Source organism: Marmota marmota, unplaced genomic scaffold, assembly GCF_001458135.2.
Source record: "Marmota marmota marmota unplaced genomic scaffold, marMar, whole genome shotgun sequence".
Classification (NCBI taxonomy): Eukaryota; Metazoa; Chordata; class Mammalia; order Rodentia; family Sciuridae; genus Marmota; species Marmota marmota.
Genome location: NW_025999926.1, coordinates 5317287 through 5336199, shown reverse-complemented (window position 1 = coordinate 5336199; position 18913 = coordinate 5317287). Strand labels below are relative to the sequence as shown.

General features: G+C 41.5%; 1 protein-coding gene across 4 annotated transcripts in view; it reads right to left on the bottom strand.

Annotated features, from left to right (window-relative positions):
* Fancc (FA complementation group C) overlaps positions 1 to 15378 on the bottom strand; it is a 167725-nt gene extending 152347 nt beyond the window's left edge. Inside the window, exons 1-2 of one of the 4 annotated variants that reach the window (XM_048800343.1) lie at positions 15169 to 15378; positions 14496 to 14722 (exon numbers count right to left, since the gene is read on the bottom strand). The gene's annotated coding sequence lies outside the window, so the exon portion shown is untranslated. The remainder of the gene's footprint in view (positions 1 to 14495; positions 14723 to 15168) is intronic. The other 3 variants (XM_048800342.1, XM_048800341.1, XM_015503973.2) reach the window with 3 other exon arrangements.
* Between the last annotated feature and the right edge of the window lie 3535 nt (positions 15379 to 18913).

Below are 18913 nucleotides of genomic sequence, written 5' to 3'. Positions count from 1 at the left end.
CTATCAACCAAAACTATATACACATTAGGAAAGTCCTAGATATCGAAGAAAATGAAAACAGATCAGAAAGTTTATTTATAGAAATGACAGAACACTTCTCTAAATTTGAGGGAAATAAACAACCAGATCCACAAAGCCCAAATAACACCAAATGTTTTCACCAAGATACATTCAAAGACAATTATAATCAAATTGTCAAAAGTCAAAAACAGAATTCTGAAAGTAATACATAAGCTCATTAGATACAAGGGAATGCCCATGAGAGTCCAATATTTTCCCAGCACAGACCTTGCAAGTCAGGAACATAGAAAGTTATATTCCATGTGCTTAACAAAAAACAAAAAGCCTACCAATTAAGGATAGCACACCTAGTAAAGCTGTCCTTCAAAAATGAAGGAAAGGGGCAGGGGATATAGCTCAGTTGGTATAGTGCTTGCCTCGCATGTATAAGGCTCTGGGTTCAAACTCCAGCACCACAAAAAAAAAAAAAAAAAAAAAAAAAAAAGGAAAGGTAAAGACTTTTCCATATAAAACAAAGCTCGGGGAGTTCACTAAAAGATCTGCTTTCAAGAAATATTCAAGGAAGTTTTTAAAGTTGAAAGGAAAAAAAATGCTCACTAGCAAGATGTAAATATATAAAAGTATAAAACTCACTGGGGTAAAGGTAAGATATAGTTAAATTCAGAATAATAATGTAATGGTGATGTGTAAAGCACTTTTACTCTAGTATAAAATTGAAAAACAAAGGTATTATGATAACCGTAGCTATAATAATTTGTTAATGCACACATAATATAAAAATAAGCAAATTATAACATCAATAACAAAAAATTGTGGGGGAGTAACAAGTAGAGTTTTTTATGCAATTAATGTTGTTATCACCTTAAAACAGACAATTATGCTTTATTTATCCTCATGGGATTTCCAAAGAAAAAACCTATAGTAGATATACAAAAGATAGAAAGGAATCAAAGCATACCACTACACAAATAAATCATCAAATCATAAAGGAAGACAGCAAGAAGGAACAAAAGATACATAAAACTGTCAACAAACAAACACACTAGAAGTAGTAAGTCCTTATCTATTAATAATGATTTTAAATGTAAATAGATTTGTTATGGGCCAGGCTATATGGGCAATGACCAAACAGACTCCATTTAACCCTGAGACTCCAGATCATGTAAGAAATGTTTCTCTCATGGGAAAGCCCCGCCTCTGTACCCATTAATAGCAAAATAGTTACCTAGCATAACATACTTGGCAGCACAAAATAGCAATTCTTAGACAATGTAAAATTGTTCTCATTGGTTTCCATTTTTCCTAGGCAATGTACCTTGTCAAAGATCAACTGTCTAGACATTAAACCATTCTCTAATGTATACTGAACTAGAGTCATTTTGACCCCCTTCCCTTCTGCTTGCTTGATACTATGCCAACGTGGAAAGTTCTATGGGAAATATCAGTGTACCCGCCTCATTGTCTCACTAACTGCCCAATTCAGCTTCTGTACCTGCTTGCTTGCAGCTATATCAACCTGGATGTGGTTTTTGCCTTTAAATATCCTAAAGTGCTCAGGCTTGGGGCTGAGACAGTTATGGGTCCTGTGGGAAACAGTCATAAAGGAGCTGGCTAAATAAAGACTCTTCAATTTGAACAAGACTGGGACTTTGTGTGTTTTCTGAGTGACCTGACCCACAACAGATTAAATTCTCAAATCAAAATACAGAGTAACTGGATGGATTAACAAAATAAGAGCATATGCCCCCTACAAGATTCACTTTAGCTTTGGGGACACACATAAGGTAAAGATGAACAGATAGAAAAGTTATACCCATGCAAACAGTCACCAAAAGAGAAAAGGAATACCTATACTATGAGAGACAAAACTGACCTTAAGCCAGAGACCATCACAAGAGAAAAAGAAAGTCCTTATATGATGACAAATGAGTAAATTCATAAGAAGGATCCAACACTGGACCATCTAACCAAGTCAAACAAACACTGACAGAACTGTAGGACAGACAATACAATAATAACTGGGACTTTAATACTCTACTTCCAACTCAAAACCATTCAGACAGAAATTAATAAGGAAAACACTGACTTGAACAAAACTATAAACCAACGGACCTAACAGACACATACAAAGCATAAAATAGACATTCTCCTCAATGGAAGAATCTGCAGGATAGATCATAAATTGCACCACAAAACATGTCTTAGCAAACTTAAGAAGACTGAAATCACATCAAGTACCTCTTTCGACCACACTGGTATGAAACCAGAAACCAATAACAAGAATAAAATTAGAAAGTTCTAAAATATGTGGAAATTGACAAAGAATATGTCAAAAGGGAATTTGGTTTTTTTGTACCAGGGATTGAATTCAGGGGCACTAGACCACTGAGCCATTTTACTTAGAGACAGGGTCTCACTGAGTTGCTTAGTGCCTCACAGTTGCTGAGGCTGGCTTTGAAATTACAAACCTTCTGCCTCAGCTTCCCAAACCACTGGGATTAAGGCGTGTGCCACCACACCCAGCTCAAAAGGGAAATTTTAAAATATCTTTTGACAAACAGAAATGGAAATATACCAAAATTTATGGGATGCAGCAAAAGCAGTTTTAGGAGGGAAATTTACAATGATATAGGTCTGCATTAAGAAACATGAAAGAGCTCAAATAAACAACACTTCACCCTTCAAGGAACTAGAAAAAGAATAACAAAGCCCAAGATCAGAGCATAAATAAAGGAAATACAGACTAAAAAAACAATGCAAAAGATCAATAAAACTGAATTGGCTTTTTGAAAATATAAACAAAATTGACAAACCTTTAGCTAAGTTAAGAAAAATACAGATGACTTAAATAAAATTGTAAATGAAAGGAACTATTACAACTGATTCCGCAGAACAAAGGACCAAAAGAAATTATCATGAGAAATCATACACGAACAAATTAGATAACCTAGAAGAAATGGATAAATTCCTAGAAACATACAATCCATAAGATGGAATCTTAACCAGGCACAGTGGTGCACGCCTGCAATCCCAGCAACTCAGGAGGCTGTGGCAGGAGGACTGCAAATTCAAGGCCAGTCTAGGCGACTTAGCAAGGACTTGATCAACTTAGTGAGACATATCTCAAAATAAAAACAAAAATCTGAAAGGAACTGGGGGTGTAACTCAGGGGCAAAGCACCTCTGGGTTCAATGCCTAGTACCAAAAAAAAAGGAAAAAAGAATCCTAAAAAACAAACAACAACAAAAAAAAAAAAAAAAAAAAAAAACCAGAAAATCTAAAGAAACCAACAAGTAAGGAGATTGAAAGAGTAATCAAAAACATCCCAACAAAGAAAAGCCCAGGCAGGGCCAGAGGCCCACTGGAGAATTCTACCAAATATTTAAAGAATAAACACCAACTCTCCTCAGTCTTTCAAAATGTTGAAGAAGAGGGAACACTTCCAAACATATTTTAGAACAGCATTAACTTAACACCAAAGACAGAAGAACACTTTAAGAAAATCATACATCAATAACCAGGATGAATTTAGACACAAAAATCCTCAAAAGTGCTCGTAGACAGATTTCAATACCCCATGATGCAGTGGGATTCCCCCTGCGATGCAAGGATGGTCAGATACATGCAATCTACAAATGTGATCCACCACATTAACAGAATGAAAAACAAGGACCACATGATGATCTCAGTTGATGCAGCAAATTCAACTTAATAAAATTCAACATCCATCCAGAATAAAAACTCTCCACAAATCAGAAACAGAAGGAATGTACCTCAACACAACAAAGGCTGTATATGACAAGGCCACAGCAGCCAACACACCCCACAGGGACAGGCGGAAAGCTTTTCCTCCACCTGGTACAAGACAAGGCTGCCCACTCGTGCTTATGTCCACCTCTGTCCAACACAGTACTAGAAGTCCTGGACAAGGAAAACTGGACGAGAGACAGAAATAAAAGGCATACTGTCTCTGTATTCAGATGACATAATTTTATATATAGAAAACTCTAAACTCCACCAAAAAAGAAATAATTTTAGAACTGATATATGTTACGGGATACAAGATCAACATATAAAAATCAGTAGTGTTTATACAAGCTAACAAAGATCTATTTGAGAAAGAAGTTTTTAAAAAATCTCATTTATAATGGCTACAAAAAATACTTCAAAATAAATTCAAGGAGGTAAACAATCCTAACTGAAAACTATAAAATCTCAATGACAGAAACTAAAGAAGACACAAATAAATGAAAAATGTGTATTCACAAATTAGAAGAATTAATACTGTTAAAATGTCCAGAATACCCAGAGATCCATAGATTCAATGCAATCCCTTATAAAAATTCCATCGACATTTTGCTTAAAAATTTAAAAAAATAAATGACCCAAAAATATTAAACCACAAAAATACCCAATAACCAAAGCAATATTAAGGGGGGAAAAAAGCTACAGATACCAAACTACCTAATTTCAAAACATAGTAATCAAAGGAGTATGATACTAGCATATAAACAAACACATAGACCAGAGCCCAGAAATAACCTTGTGCACATTTGGTCAACCAATCTTCAACTGGGTTGTCACAAACACACAATGGGGAAAGAACAGTTCCTTCAATGATGCTGGGAAAACTGGATATCCAAAGTCAAAAGAATAAACTGGACTCTTATCTTTCACCAACTCAAAAAGCAACTCAAAATGCATTAAAGATTTAAATGTAGACCTGAAATAATAAAAATCCCAGAAGAAAACATAGGCAAAGGCTTCTTTTTGATATTGGTCTGAGCAATGACTTGTTTTGGATATGACTCCAAAAGGACAGGTAACAATAGCAAAAACATACACACAGGTTTACACCAAACTACAAAGGCTTCTGCACAGCAAAGGAACAATCAACAAAATAAAAAGGCACCTACTGAATGGGAGAAAAGTGGAAACTATATATGCCCTAAGGAGTTAATTCTCAAAATACAAAAAGAACTCATACAACCCAGTAATAAAAACAAAAAATTTTATTTTTAAAATGGGCTAAGGATCTACATTGACATTTCTCCCAAGAAGACAAAGGGCCAAGAGGTATTTGAAAAGACACCAGACATCAATAGTTGGCAAAGAAATGCAAATCAAAACCACAATGAGAACCTTAACTTAGCAACTATCAGAAAGTCAAAGGACAAGTTTGGGTGAGGAGAAAAGGGAACCCCAGTACACTGCTGGTGAAAATGTAATGCAGCCATCATGGAAGTATGGAAGTTCCTCAAAAAATTAAAAACAGAACTACCATATGATCCAGCAAGCCCATTTTTTTTTTGTATATATCCAAAGAATTAAAATCAGGACCTTGAAGAGATATCGACATCTCCATGTTCATCGCAGCATCATTCACAATAGATAAGAAAGAGATGGAAGGAAATTTGGTAACCTTAAACCGATGCATGGATATATACGTGGTGTGTGTGTTTGTGTGTATCTCCACATTTTATCTGTTTTCCAGTTTGTGGATATATATGTACACATACACATACACACACAACAGAATATTGTTCAGCCTTTAAAAAGAAAGGAAACCCTGCCATGTTCAATAAAATGGACAGGCCATGAGGATCCTATGCTAACTAAACAAGCCAAATGCAGAAAGACAAACACTAAATAGTGCTTTTATGTGGAATCTAAAATAGTCTAACTCATAGAAGTAAAGAGTAGAAAGTTGTCTGCAGGAGCTGGGGGGAAATGCAAAATGGAGAGGTGGTGGTAAAATGGTACAAAGTTTCAGTTCTGAGAAAAAAATAAGACCTCAGTTAATAAAAATACATCTAATGCCATAGTGTATATTTATACTATGTTAAGAGACCTGTATAAGCCTTTCATTACTGCAGCAAAGTTACTGAGACAAGCTACTAATGAAAAAAGGGGTTTTGTTTAGCTCACCATTTTGGTGGCTCAAAGACCCAATGGCTGTGGCCTGGGCAAATGAGGACTGCCCCTTGAATGCCTCACCCAGCCAAGCCCAGCGGTGGAAGGAAAAGGTGCAAGGAAGAGAGAAGGAGGGTGGGCCCAACTCACCTTTTAACCTGTTCGCAGGAGCACTAGCTTCCAAGAGCCCCCCCCCCAAGGAAACAGGGACCCCCCTAGGCCCCGCCCCGCAAGGGTTCCACAACACAGGCTAACATCACCACCCTGAGGACCAGGCCTTTAATCATAGTGAACCCTGGAGGATCACTAAGACCACACCCAAAGGGGGGATCTTTGTGTTTTTATCACACACAAACAATGACAACAACAACAAAGAGGACAGAAGGGCACTTTGGGGTTGATGGACATGGGTATGGCCCTGAGGGTGGTGCTGGTGCCACAGGTATACACTGATCCCCAGATTCATCAAATGCATACACTAAATATGTACATCACTTGGAAAACAGGGAAGAGGCAGAACCACATCTTTGGGATGACAAAGCAACCTTTCATAAGGTAAGTAAAGATACTCACTAGACTTAAAAATAATTGTAATTTTTTATTGCTCTCCATGTAGCTTCGTTTGCCTTTTTTTTTTTTTTTTTTTTTTGCTTAAGCAAGAATAATTCATTATTTGGATTCTGCAACAGGGCAAAGCATAAATTAGGAAATTACATATCTTTTGTAGCTTACAATATTTCAAGCATAGGAATTTGGAGTGTGAAGATAGAAAGTGGAGAAAATGGAAGTAGGATGTGTTGAGTTAGCCCAATGAGCAATGAGCACGGCCACCCTGTGAGCACGGTAGTGCCCTGGCACAAGACTGGGTGGGCTTTGCAGCTGGAGAAAACACCAAAACAAAACCATGCAACGGAACACTGGCACTCACACTCTAGATCCTCACCACTGGACCAGGGCAGGCAGGTCTTGTCCCCAGGACACCTTATGACATGTTGTATCTAAAATATCTCAAAACCTTAATGAGAATCAAAGGCAAGTAAGGAGAAGTGGATTAATGTCTCATGACTCCAGTCAGTCCTCTCAAAAAAAAAAAAAAACACACCTCTAAATCTCTTTCATTTCAAATGGTGACAGTAGTCATAATCACTGAACTTAAAATACAGATTACAACTGCAGAGCAAGAAGTGTCATGGAGCGTGGGTGACGAGGTAGAACACAGAGGCCAGACTTGGGGTGTCAAGGAAGGTCTACAGAAAAGCCCCAGACCAAGACTGACCACCTGTGGAGGCTCACAGGGTGGGCAGAGGAGCCCCAGGAAGGAGCCTGGGGCAGGAAGGCCCAAGGGCATTCAGAGTGCAGATCACAAGGACCTAGGGCAACTGCTCCAGAATCCTGCTGTGATTCTCTTCTCAAAAAAGATGAGCATTTCAGCACATCCAAGCCCAGCTGAAGGCTGCTCCACTGGAGCTTCTGTATTTTGATCTCTACATCTTTATCCCTCTACTGGAGCCAGACCACCGACATCCCCGCCCCCACCCCCACCCCTAGGACTTCAGAAGTCCTGCTCTCTTAAGGAGAGGCACATGCCCACATCCTTCAGACCATTTCTGGGGCCATATTAGGGCAATTTCTTCAAGGCACAGATGCTGACTCTCAGCACCTCTTCTGATGAGCAATGACATCTAATGTCCTGGACTGCTGAAGTCAGGTTGGATAGACTGGCTTACTCTAGTTTGTAAAAACATTAAAACAGCATCAAGCATAACTATTAGACAGATTTCTCAAAGGAATTTTCCAACCATTGCATTTCACACACACACACACACACACACACACACACACACACACAACTCTCTCACTCACACTCTCTCTCTCTTTCTTTCCCCCCCCCTCTCTCATCTGTATGATGTACTTTTTTGAAAAGGGTTCTACAGAAGTGAGGTTTATTGTGGACAATAGGTCTCAGAATTTCTTGTTTCTCACAAGGACAGAAAGCATCTTTTAATACAGAAAGTGCCAGGGGGACTTCAGGCTACCACCCTGCTCAGGCAAGTAGTAGATGGATTTAAAAGGCCATCCTAAGAGTAGGTAAGGACTTTGGACATTGCTCTAAGAACAAGGGGAAGCTACTGAGGAATTTTTAGCATGAAAGTAATGCAAATGGATTTTTATTTTTCAGAAATATCATGCACACCGAGGCACAGTGTTGTACACCTGTAATCCAGTGGCTCAGGAGGCTGAGGCAGGAGGAACTCAAGTTCCAAGCCAGCCTCAACAACTTAGCAAGGTGCTAAGCGACTCAGCGAGACCTTGTCTCCAAATAAAATACAGAATAGGGCTGGGGATGTGGCTTAGTGGCTGAGTGCCCCTGAGCTCAATCCCCAGTACACCATCCCCCACCCCCACCCCCCAAAAAAAAAATATCATGAAGAAGCAGTGCTGGAAATGGTTTGGGAGTGACAGGAAGGCCCACTATGTAAGATGGAAGACCACCTCACAGGGGTGAAGGCCTCATCCCACGGAATGAGATGACATAAGTGCAAATGTGCCTCAGCTTGTGACGGCTTCATTCAGGATTTTTCCATCTTACCGTGGCGCAGGAGTGAAGCGCATTCTGTAGAAGCTGTACTGTCCCAGGCTGGTGATATATGGTACACTGCCCTCAAGAGGCCAGGCAGGCAGGGCCACGGCTGCCATCAGGCTTGCCACCAGGGCCAACGGCCATGCTCCAGGGCAGGCAGCTCTGCCGCACTGCAATACCTGGCTAGGACCGCTGCAGTGGGCTTACATGGGTCTAATCCCTGTAAACCAAGGAGCATCTGTACCTAGATGTGAGTGACGTTTACGAGGTAGAATGCACAGTATTTGGTGTACAGACTGAACATGGTAAAAAAAAAAAAAAGAAAAAAAAACAAGTAGGGAGGAGTGAAAGATGAAGCTCAGGTTTCTGCCAAGAGAATTGTATGCATAGCACCATCAGGGACTGAAAAAGGACACAGGAGTAGGAACACTGTTCAGAAGGATGACAGTGCCCCAATGAAGAGCCCCAATAAGCAATGGGTTGGACGCATACAAAGCTCAGCAAACAGACCCTGAGTGAAGACAAACATGGAAACCACCAACAGAGAAAAGGTAGGGAAAGCCACTGAAAAGGGAAAGATGGCCCAGAGTGGATGAGGAAAAGGGCCAGGCCAGGCCAAGGCCAAGGCCAAGGCCAAGGGGGATGTGAGAGGCACGGAGGGAGTGGCTGAACTGTGGACACTTGGGGGAACCGAGGAGGGCGGGTGGCTACTCATGACTACAGTGATCTCAAGGCAGCCATGTCCCACGGCAGGAGAGCTAGCAAGACCAGCAGACCTGAGGTGGGGACGAGGGGAATGCCCCACCATCCTGCCCTTGGCAGTGGCTTCCAGGGTCAGCCTGCCGCCTTCACAAAGCCAGCCGCCATCCAAAATAAATAAAACCCAGTAAAACCGGACTGGCAAAACCACTGTTGCTCTAGTTTTCCTTTATTTAGTAGATTCAAAGAAGATACCAACTGGGCAGCCAAGAAAGTACAGTAGTGAAATACAAGGCTCACTCTCGCACCACTAACGCCATCAAAAACCCGTATCAGGACAGCAAGACACACGCTAACATCAGATGTAGTTTCACATGCTATAAAGAACAATAATTACGCTATTTGGTTCCAAGTTTTAAAAATACTATGGTATATGTGGTTTTGAGCAAGATCCTAAATTGCCATCCTGTTCTGAAAATAGTTTTTTTTTATTCAAGTGTTGACAGGCAAAAAATACAGTTTTAGTCTGACTTTACAGGCACACACCAATTATCCTGTTTTTAACTTTATTTGAACCGTAAGAGTATTCTTGCAAAGCAACAAAAATGTGCAGAACTGAGGTCAATTAATAAGTAGTTTCCAAAAATCTACAGAACTTCCAACTGGGCAATATCAAAATCCCTATAATTTGTGATGAACAATAACAAAACTGAAGATTTTTTTTTCCAGTTTCAACTAGGATTTCCCTAAAGATGAAGAGATTCTATGTGGTTCATCTGTATCACCGGACAATGCTTCTTTAACAGTGAGTCTGTTGCTCTATGTATCAAAAACATCCACACTCAAACCACATTTTAGCAAAAAGCTAATTTCAAAACTGAAATTGCTGTCCATTTCTAATTGCCTCCTGGGAACATAACCTAGCCTAGAGTAGGTTCTATGCTTTAGTCAATAGCTAGCATTTCTCCAAATAAAAATTACTAACAGTATCACAAGAATAGTGCACCTCAGAGCTGGGGTTGTAGCTTGGTGGTAGAGCGCTTGTCTAGAATGTGTGAGGCACTGGCTTCGACCCTCAGCACCACATAAAAATAAATAAATAAAATGAAGGCACTGTGTCCATCTACAACTAAAAATATTTTTTAAAAAAACAGTGCATCTCTTTATATTCAAAACTCATCTGATGCCTGTCCACTGTCATCTGTCATCAGCTCACATATTTGTGCGGGAACACACTGCCTCACCACGGGGTTGGTTTAGTCACCTCCCAGCACACACAGCCCAATACTGGTAACCAGCCAACTCTATAGAGTCCAAGCACAAGGAATGAAAAGGGAATTAGGTTCCTTAATATCTTGTGTCATGGGAAATAACCAGCAAGTGGCATATTACCCCACCACCCTCACTCGTCCCCCATCCCCATCCACTGAAGAAGTAGACCATTAGATCCAAGTGGGAGGAAAATCTGATGAAGATAAGGCTGATTAAGATGGAAAAATTCTGAGGGAGGAGAAAATAAGAAAGAATGATCAAAGTAAAATGACTAACAAGAGAATCTTCAGCCAAAAATAATAAGGAGGAATGAAATATATAATAATAAAGGAATAATGTCAGATGATAACCAAGCAAGAGAAGTCTGTGGGAAATAAATTTAATCTCTTCACATTGATCCCTAACCAGAGCTTCCAGAACGATGGACAATCCAGGGCCATGTGGTCACCCTGTACCCCCCAATGCTTGTTACACCAAGTATTTTTGCCCCCAATCAGGATTCAAAGACTACCATCATCTCCATGCTCTGCCAAGGGACACATCAGGGACAGGGGCTGAAGAGAAAGCTGGGACAAAGAATGTGTGAGGTACTGGGTTCAATCCTCAGCACCACAGGATGGCACAAAACAAGTCTGGTTTTGAGGCTAAAATTAACAAGAGGGAGAGAACTATAGATGCGCACTACAGTGCAGGCACAGCTCGGGTTGCTGGTGCTGAGTGCCACCAAATTTAAAACTTTGTTCTCCTCGTACAATTACTTCTCAGCAAGACCACCCAAAGAAAATGCAGACCTAAAGGCCAAAATGATGGACAGTAGTGAAAGTGAGCATGACCATAACCATCACAAGCACACTGTTCAAGCAACGGGCAACGGAGCAGCCAGCGCGCGAGGAAGGCTCCAGCTCACCGGGAAAGGTGCTCGTCATGCAGTCCGCACCCCGTAAGGAAGCTGCTGACACATACGTGGAACATTTGCACAGCCAATTATTTGTATAAGACAGGAAGTCTAAATGCTTCTATCAAAAGTGCTCGTCTCGAGAGTGGCCTTCACTTAAATAATAAAAATCCTTTAAAACAAAAGGAAAACAAAGATCTCCTTCCAAGTCATTGAGCCTTTACCTTAAATTTAATGTATTTCATTCAACAAATTTAAAACAATCCTTTTAGTGCAGAGCACTAAAAGGGGAAGCTGCTCCTGGTAAGCAGAAGGGACAGTGGCAAAAGCCTGCGGCGCTGTGATGGGAAGAGCACAAGTTTGGAAGGTCAACAGGAAGGTCTGAACCCAGCACTGCCATTCGCTGGTTCTGAGACCCCAGGCAAAATTTCCGAAGGTCAACTTCACTGTTTTCAGATGTAGAACAAAACCTACTTCAAAGGGTTGTTCTGAGGGGCTGGAGTGTGGCTCAGTGGTAGAGCGCTCACCTAGCATGCATGAGGCACTGGGTGCGATCCTCAGCTCCACATAAAAATAAAAAATAAACCTATTGTGTCCACCTAAAACTAAAATATATATATATATATTTTAAAAGTGTATCATGTCTGGTGTGGAAGCTGAAAGACCTTTCATTTAAAAAAAAAAAAAAAAAAAGGGTTGCTCGGTTGCTCTGTCTCAGGACAACTCCTACCCAGGTGGGTCCCAGGGCTAACAGGGACCCTTCTGAACAATGTCATACCTATTTTTCCCTCATGGTGCAGTCAATTCCCAATAAGGCCAGAAAGCTTGCCACCTTCACTGACCTCCCCAGCCTAGGGATCCAGAGCAGCCCATGCTGAGGCTGCCTCAGAGCACCGAGCCAGCCCCCGAGCCCAGAGGGAGCAACGGTCCAGGGGAGCTCGGAGAGTGGAACGTGCCTGCTGAACTTCTGTGCCTATGACCACATCACAGAGCCCAGGAGGGGCAGAAGCATCGCCAGGTGAAGGGCACGGTGACTGCAGTTCCAGACGCAGCCTGACAGGACACATGTCAGCCAGGCTGACGCACTGTGGTTCACCTTCTGATGCTAGTGTTTTAAGACCCTTGAGGGTGCAGTCACAAATTTTAGCATTCCTAAGTACGCCCTGAACCTAGAAAAGTCAGAACCATTGAGTCAGGAAGGAAAGACAGGGAGAGTACGAGGCAATGATCTGAAAGAGGGGTGTGTGCCTGGACTTCCTGCAGAGACAGGGAGGTTCTGAGATCTGCTGCATCCAATACAGCAGGCACCAACCACAGGTGGCTTCTGAACACACAGTGTGGCTTGCACAACTAAGACAACAAATTTTTTACTTACCTTTATTAATTTACAGTTCAATAGTCAAATGTGGCTATTTACAATGGCACAGAAGTGCAGGTTAATAACTTTTGCTAATTCACAAGGTGGTATGGAGGAAGGTTAACTAAGCTTACAAAGCAAACACTCAAAAAGAGAAAAAAATTAAAATTTTAAAAACTAGCAACTTGATAATCCTCCTTGCTCTGCACACAGTGTGCCTCACAAAGCTGCGGTCTTGGTCTGACCCAGCTTGTCTTGTCAGCTTGGGCTGTCACAGTGAGACACCACTTTCTCATGGTTCTGGAGGCTGGAAGTCAAGCCTCCATGGTTTTGGAGGCTGATCTGATTCCTGAGAAACCTACTCCTGGCTTGTAGGTGGCCACCATTTCCCTGTCTTCACATGACTTTTTCTTTATGCTCAAGTTTGTGTGACAGACAGACAAATCTACCTGTTCTAATAAAGCCACCAATCCTATCAGATTAGGACCCCTCCTTATCTAATTTAAGTAGTCCCCAAAAGGCCTTATCTCCAAACACAGTTGTCCTAGGGATTAGAGCTTCAACAATGACAACCTGGGGACGGGCACCGCCAGCTCACAGCAAGGTCTCCCTGCTGCTCATCAGCTTCCTCAGCCTGAGTCCCAACTCTCCACGCACTGCATTTCTCACCTTCACACCCTCCTAGAGGCTCGGCTTTCCTGTACATCTCAATCGGACTTTTACCCTGACTGTGACCCCTCTGCAATTGACCAAGATCATAACTTGGTTCTTATCCTCAAAAATTGCTTCTTATTTTTTTAAACAGACTGTGGAGAAGAGGTAACTTGCAGGACTGCGAGCACTCTCCTCAGACAGGACTCCTTGTGCCAGGTATGTGGTGTAGGGACACATGCCTGCAATACCACTTGCCTATAATAGCAGTTTCTCAGGAGGCTGAGGCAGAAGGATCACAAATTCAAGGCCAGCTTGGGCAACTTAGTAAGATCCTGTCTCAAAATATATATATTTTTCAAGAACTGGGGATTCAGCTCAGCAGTGAAGGGCTTGTGTAGCATGTGTGAGTCCTCAGTTCAATTCTCAGTATTACCAAACAATAGACAGAGACAGGGGCAGTATGTTGGCAAGGCTGTCCCTCGCAGGCATATGGGGAGAGCTCCCACAACCACACCTGCTAAGAGGGAGTCACTGTTCCTAAACTATCTGTATACTGTGACTTGTGCCAAGCATCTGCTTTCCTTCTAGAGTCTAGAATTTGGTACTTGCTAGGCAGAGGATGCATATGTGACCGAACTCCAAATAATCCCCATCTCCAGTGGGATTCCCGGGTAGACATCATTTCACACCCGTTGTCACAGCTCATTATGGAAGAATGAGTGTGTCCCATGTGGCTCTGGCAGGGAGGGTTGCTGGTTCCCTCTAGTTCACCCCCTCTACCTTTTCCCTTTGCTTATTTTTCTTTATACCCTTTCTCTGTTTAAAAAAAAAAAAAAAAAAAAAAAAAACACGTTATCACGAGGACAGCTCTGTGTGGGTCCTGTGAGTCCTAGTCGGGGGTGGTCTTGAGGACTCCAACACATTCATCAACCCACTTTCTTGACTCACGTTCCCGAACATCTACCTCTAGTAAAAAGAACTCCATATTCCCATAGTTCAAGCTCACCAGGTTCCACTCTAACCACAACTCTGTCGCCCTGCCCTTCTCCAGTCTCCTTCCTACCATCAGCACACCAGCCCGGGCGGAGATGGCATCAACTCACCACCTCAACACTTCCACAGCTGGAGTCAGGGAGAAGCTTTTCTCTTTTGGGTGTGGTGCTGAGGACTGAGCCAGGGCCTCAGGCATGCTAGGCAAACACTCTACCACTGAGCCACATCCTCAGCCCAGGAGCAGCTGCTGTTGCTGCTGCTGCTGCTGCTTCTGCTGCTGTTGCTGCTGCTGCTGCTTCTTCTTCTTCTTCTTCTTCTTCTTCAATAAAAGAGTTTTCTAATTTAAAAAAGGAAAGAAACAAAATAAGTAAATGAGTACCCACGAGCCCCTCTATGCTTAGTCTCATTTTATTTGACCTTCCTGCAAGAGTAGGAACTGTAGAACACCCCCTCATCTCACCTAACAGGTTGCTCCTCTACAAACACCCTTAAAAGGGCAGTCCATGAGTTTCTGTCTGCCACCCCTTCCACCCCATTTTCCCTAGAACACTCCATAACTATATTTTCCACTTGTGATCCATGACTGTTTTCAATTTTAGCCTCCTCATTCATCCCAAACCCTAGAACTTTACTCCCAAGCCTCCCCCAATATAAGTACATCCTATTTAAGTCATTGATTGCTCTTCTAGACATTTTGTTAAAAAAAAAATCATCTAGATGTGTTTGCTTTATAACTCAGCTGAGCTGTCCATAGCTACTATTGTCACAGCAATCCAAACTTACAGAAGACTACTTGAATGCATTTCTCTGCAGTTCTTCTTGGTGTTCCAGCCTATCCTGACCCTCTTCAGTAGTTTGGTATTACAGTAGAATTCTGTGCCATGCTATTGACAGAGCAGTCATTCAATAAACATCGACTCAATGAATTATATCATCATCCATCTATCAGACTTGCAGCAAAACAGAACGGAACACCAGGGGGTAGCCTAGCTGCAGTGAGGGAATATCACCAAGAGCAATCTCATTTTGTGAGTTATATAAGAATTAAATTTTTCCAAAATATAGTTTAGAATAACCAGTCAACCAGCAGGGGAAAATTTTGATGGATGAAAAAATTTAACCTTAAAAATTAAATCACAAAAGGAAGAAAGAGGAGGGAAAGATGTTTTTACCCAGGAATTTCCCTATAAAGATGACAAATCAAACGTTTTTCACTCCTTCTTACTTTTAACAATAATAAAAGAATCTAATTTTAATTTTTAAGGCATAAATTCACAAGTATAGGAACAGAAAAAGAGAAAACAGCTATAGAATTTGTAAATTAGAAAGTGGATAGTAACTGAATACAACAGAAAAAACAAATCTGAGGGGAACACTGATAAAACTGACCCATTTTATATCACCAGACCTTGCAAAGCTCAGGAAATGAAGACATTTAGAAACACAAAAAATAACATGTAAACTAGAGTACTGAATGCCGAGACACCCCTCCCCATCCCAAGCTTCTATCTCACTCAGGCCCTGGGACATTGGTCACCTGAGTTACAGATGATAAGCAAGTCTAAGGAGCCTGCAAGTGAAGATCTAAAGACACAGACACAAGGGGATTCTCTAACTCAGTCCAGCCAATCACCTGCAAGGGAATCTAAAAATCAGGAAGTGCCATTGGTCAGCATTCGAAGCTGTCAATCACCTTTTAGTTTCCTGTCTCCATTCACAGCAGCTAACCACACACCTGAAAAAGTCTCTAACATGAAAGATGGAAACAAAAATATGCAGAAAATCAATAGGGAAGTCATGGGGGGGGGCTTTAAAAAGAAAATCTAACATAAATATCTTTACAGTGGAGAGGAGAGAACCCATATTCATGAGACAAGGAGGAAATAGCAGCAAAAGGAACATTTAGAGAAATGATCTCAAAATTAAAAATATAATTATAGAAATGAAAACTCAATAAAAGGGAAGAAATTTAAAGCCGAGATATGTCTCAAAAAGTACAGCATAAATAAAGACGATAGAAAATAAGAAAATTAGAGGATCAATCCTAAAGGCAGAGTTCCAAATACAGGCTGCCCAAGAGAAGAGAGGCAAGATGCAATCAACAAACGTTTTCTTAGAACTAAAAACGAGTTTCTAGGTTGGAGGTACTGTCCAAGTTCCCAGTATAATGGATGGAAAGACATCGACACAAGGCAAATTATCATGAAATTGGAGAGACTCAGGAAAGTAGGAGGAAAGGGAACATCGCCCTCCCAATTCTGAAGGAAAACGATTTCCAAGCTGGGATTCTGTACCACCTATCAATCAAATATGACAAGAATAATGACACATTCAATAGACAGGGGCCAGAAATAACTCACCTCTCACACTACCTGTTTTAAGGAGAAATTAGAGGATGTGTTCCACTAAGAGGAAAGTGAAAGTCCAGAAAGAGGGCACAGTGAACAGTGAAAGTCCAGAAAGAGGGCACAGTGAACGGCTAGTGAGAGGGCAGAGGGCAGAAGGCAGCACACCCCACGGCAACTGCAGAGACGAGCTTTCAATAGGGAAGAAAGGGGCTGCTTGCACCTGTCCAGATTTCCTCAAGATATGGAATTTAAAATAAGTGTAAAGAGTTAAAAAACAATTCCATAATCCCTTAAATGGGGGGGGGGCAGAAAATAGGAGCAAAAGGGGACAGCAACAGCATGGTCACTGTGCTTTACTCTAGTTTTTGAGGTAATGGGGAACAAACCCATGGCCCTGCACACACAAGGCAGGTGCTCTGCCGCAGAGCTACATCCCCAGCCCTCATTTTATTGAGACAGGGTCTCACCAAGTTAGTTGCCCAGGCTGGCCTCAAACTTGCAACCCTTCTACCTCAGCCTCCTGAGGAGCCGGGATTACAGGTGTGCACCAGCATGCCCAGCAGGTGTTGATTAAAATATCCCAAGTTCCTGTGAATACAACAGAAAGCAGGTGACTGTGGCCAGGGAGTGAGGAAGAGAAGAGGGGAGGTGTGGATGTGGACAGAAGAAATGGGAGGGACCACTGCAATGGAATGTCTTTCCTATGGGATAAAATGCTCTAAACTTGATGGTGGTGAGGGTTGCACAATTCTGTGAACATACTAAGAATTCCTGGATTCTACATTTTAAATGGGTGAATTGTGTGATACATGAATTAAAGCTCAATAAATCTGTTTTGAAATAAAATATTTAGCAGTGTGTATGAAAAAGAAAAACAAAGTCCTCCGAATAAAATAATACCATATTAACTATGTTCTGCTTTCACAAGTCCAGCTTTAGGTTATAAGTCTCCTGATCAGAAACACATTTAAGCAACTTAAGGAACAAGTTTAAAAGAGGTTCTACTGTCTTCTTTTGACAAATGCTGCGTCTCTCTGACAGAGTGTGAAGGGCAGTTCAACAGTCATTTAACTGCTCCGTTACCAACTCAGGCTTCCCCAGAAGTCCCACCAGGAGAGCAGTAGAGGCAAAGGGGACTCTAAAATGCAGTCCCCAGTGAGTGCTGAAAAACAACACCTTCCCATAGACACAGGGAACTGTGCGAAGCCCAGCTCAGGAGCTTCCAGGGGACCCTGTAAACGCAACATGGAAAAACTCATACGAGAATTCACAGGAAATCAGGGCACAGAAAGTAACTCTGGAAAAGTCTACATGGCCAAGCTGATATCTCACTAGCAGTCCCATCAGCAGAGACTAAGAAGCAAAATAAATTCCAGTGGCTTTGAAGGGCTGGAATCTAGTTGAAAGACAAGATGGCAAGAAACATGTTCAAAATCATTCAGAATAAAATTCCTTCCTGAAACATAGAATTCTAAAATGTCCTACTAGTAGTAAAACCCTTGACTAGCAATTGTTTTCAGTTTTTTATTTATTTATTTTGGGGGGGATACCAGGGATTGAACGCAGGGGCACTCAACCACTGAGCCACACCCCAGCCCCATTTTGTATTTTATTTAGAGATAGGGTCTCACTGAGTTGCCTAGTGCCTCACTTTGGCTGAGGCTGGCTTTGAACTCACCATCCTCCTACCTCAGCCTCCCAACAGGTGTGTAACCACTGGGCTGGGCAGTGTCCTTTTATTTTTTTCATAAACCAATGCAATTGGATTTCATTAACAGCTAATTTTTGCCAAATTTAGTTCTAACATTCATTTAAGTTAAATGACCACAAAGAATAAAGTATTTAAGCTGTACTTTTGCATTCCTTCAATTCAAAAGCAACAGGATCAAATTTTTTTCAGGTTGTGAATAAACATGCCGTACTTCAGGCTAAAACCATATTTTATTCCAAACTTAGGAGTACAAAACACAGCTCAAAAAGAAATGACTTCTCAACCTTGAATTCAGGGGCATTAATATTAATGACATTCTCACTCATTTCAAAGGCATGTCCCAGAGTGTTTATATTATGAAAAATGGGTCTGCGGTGTCATCGTTGGTCATGTGAAATTGTTTAATCTGAGGTTTTGCTAGATTTGTAACAGCTGCACCCATGCTTACAGCTGTGAGTGGTCTTCACAG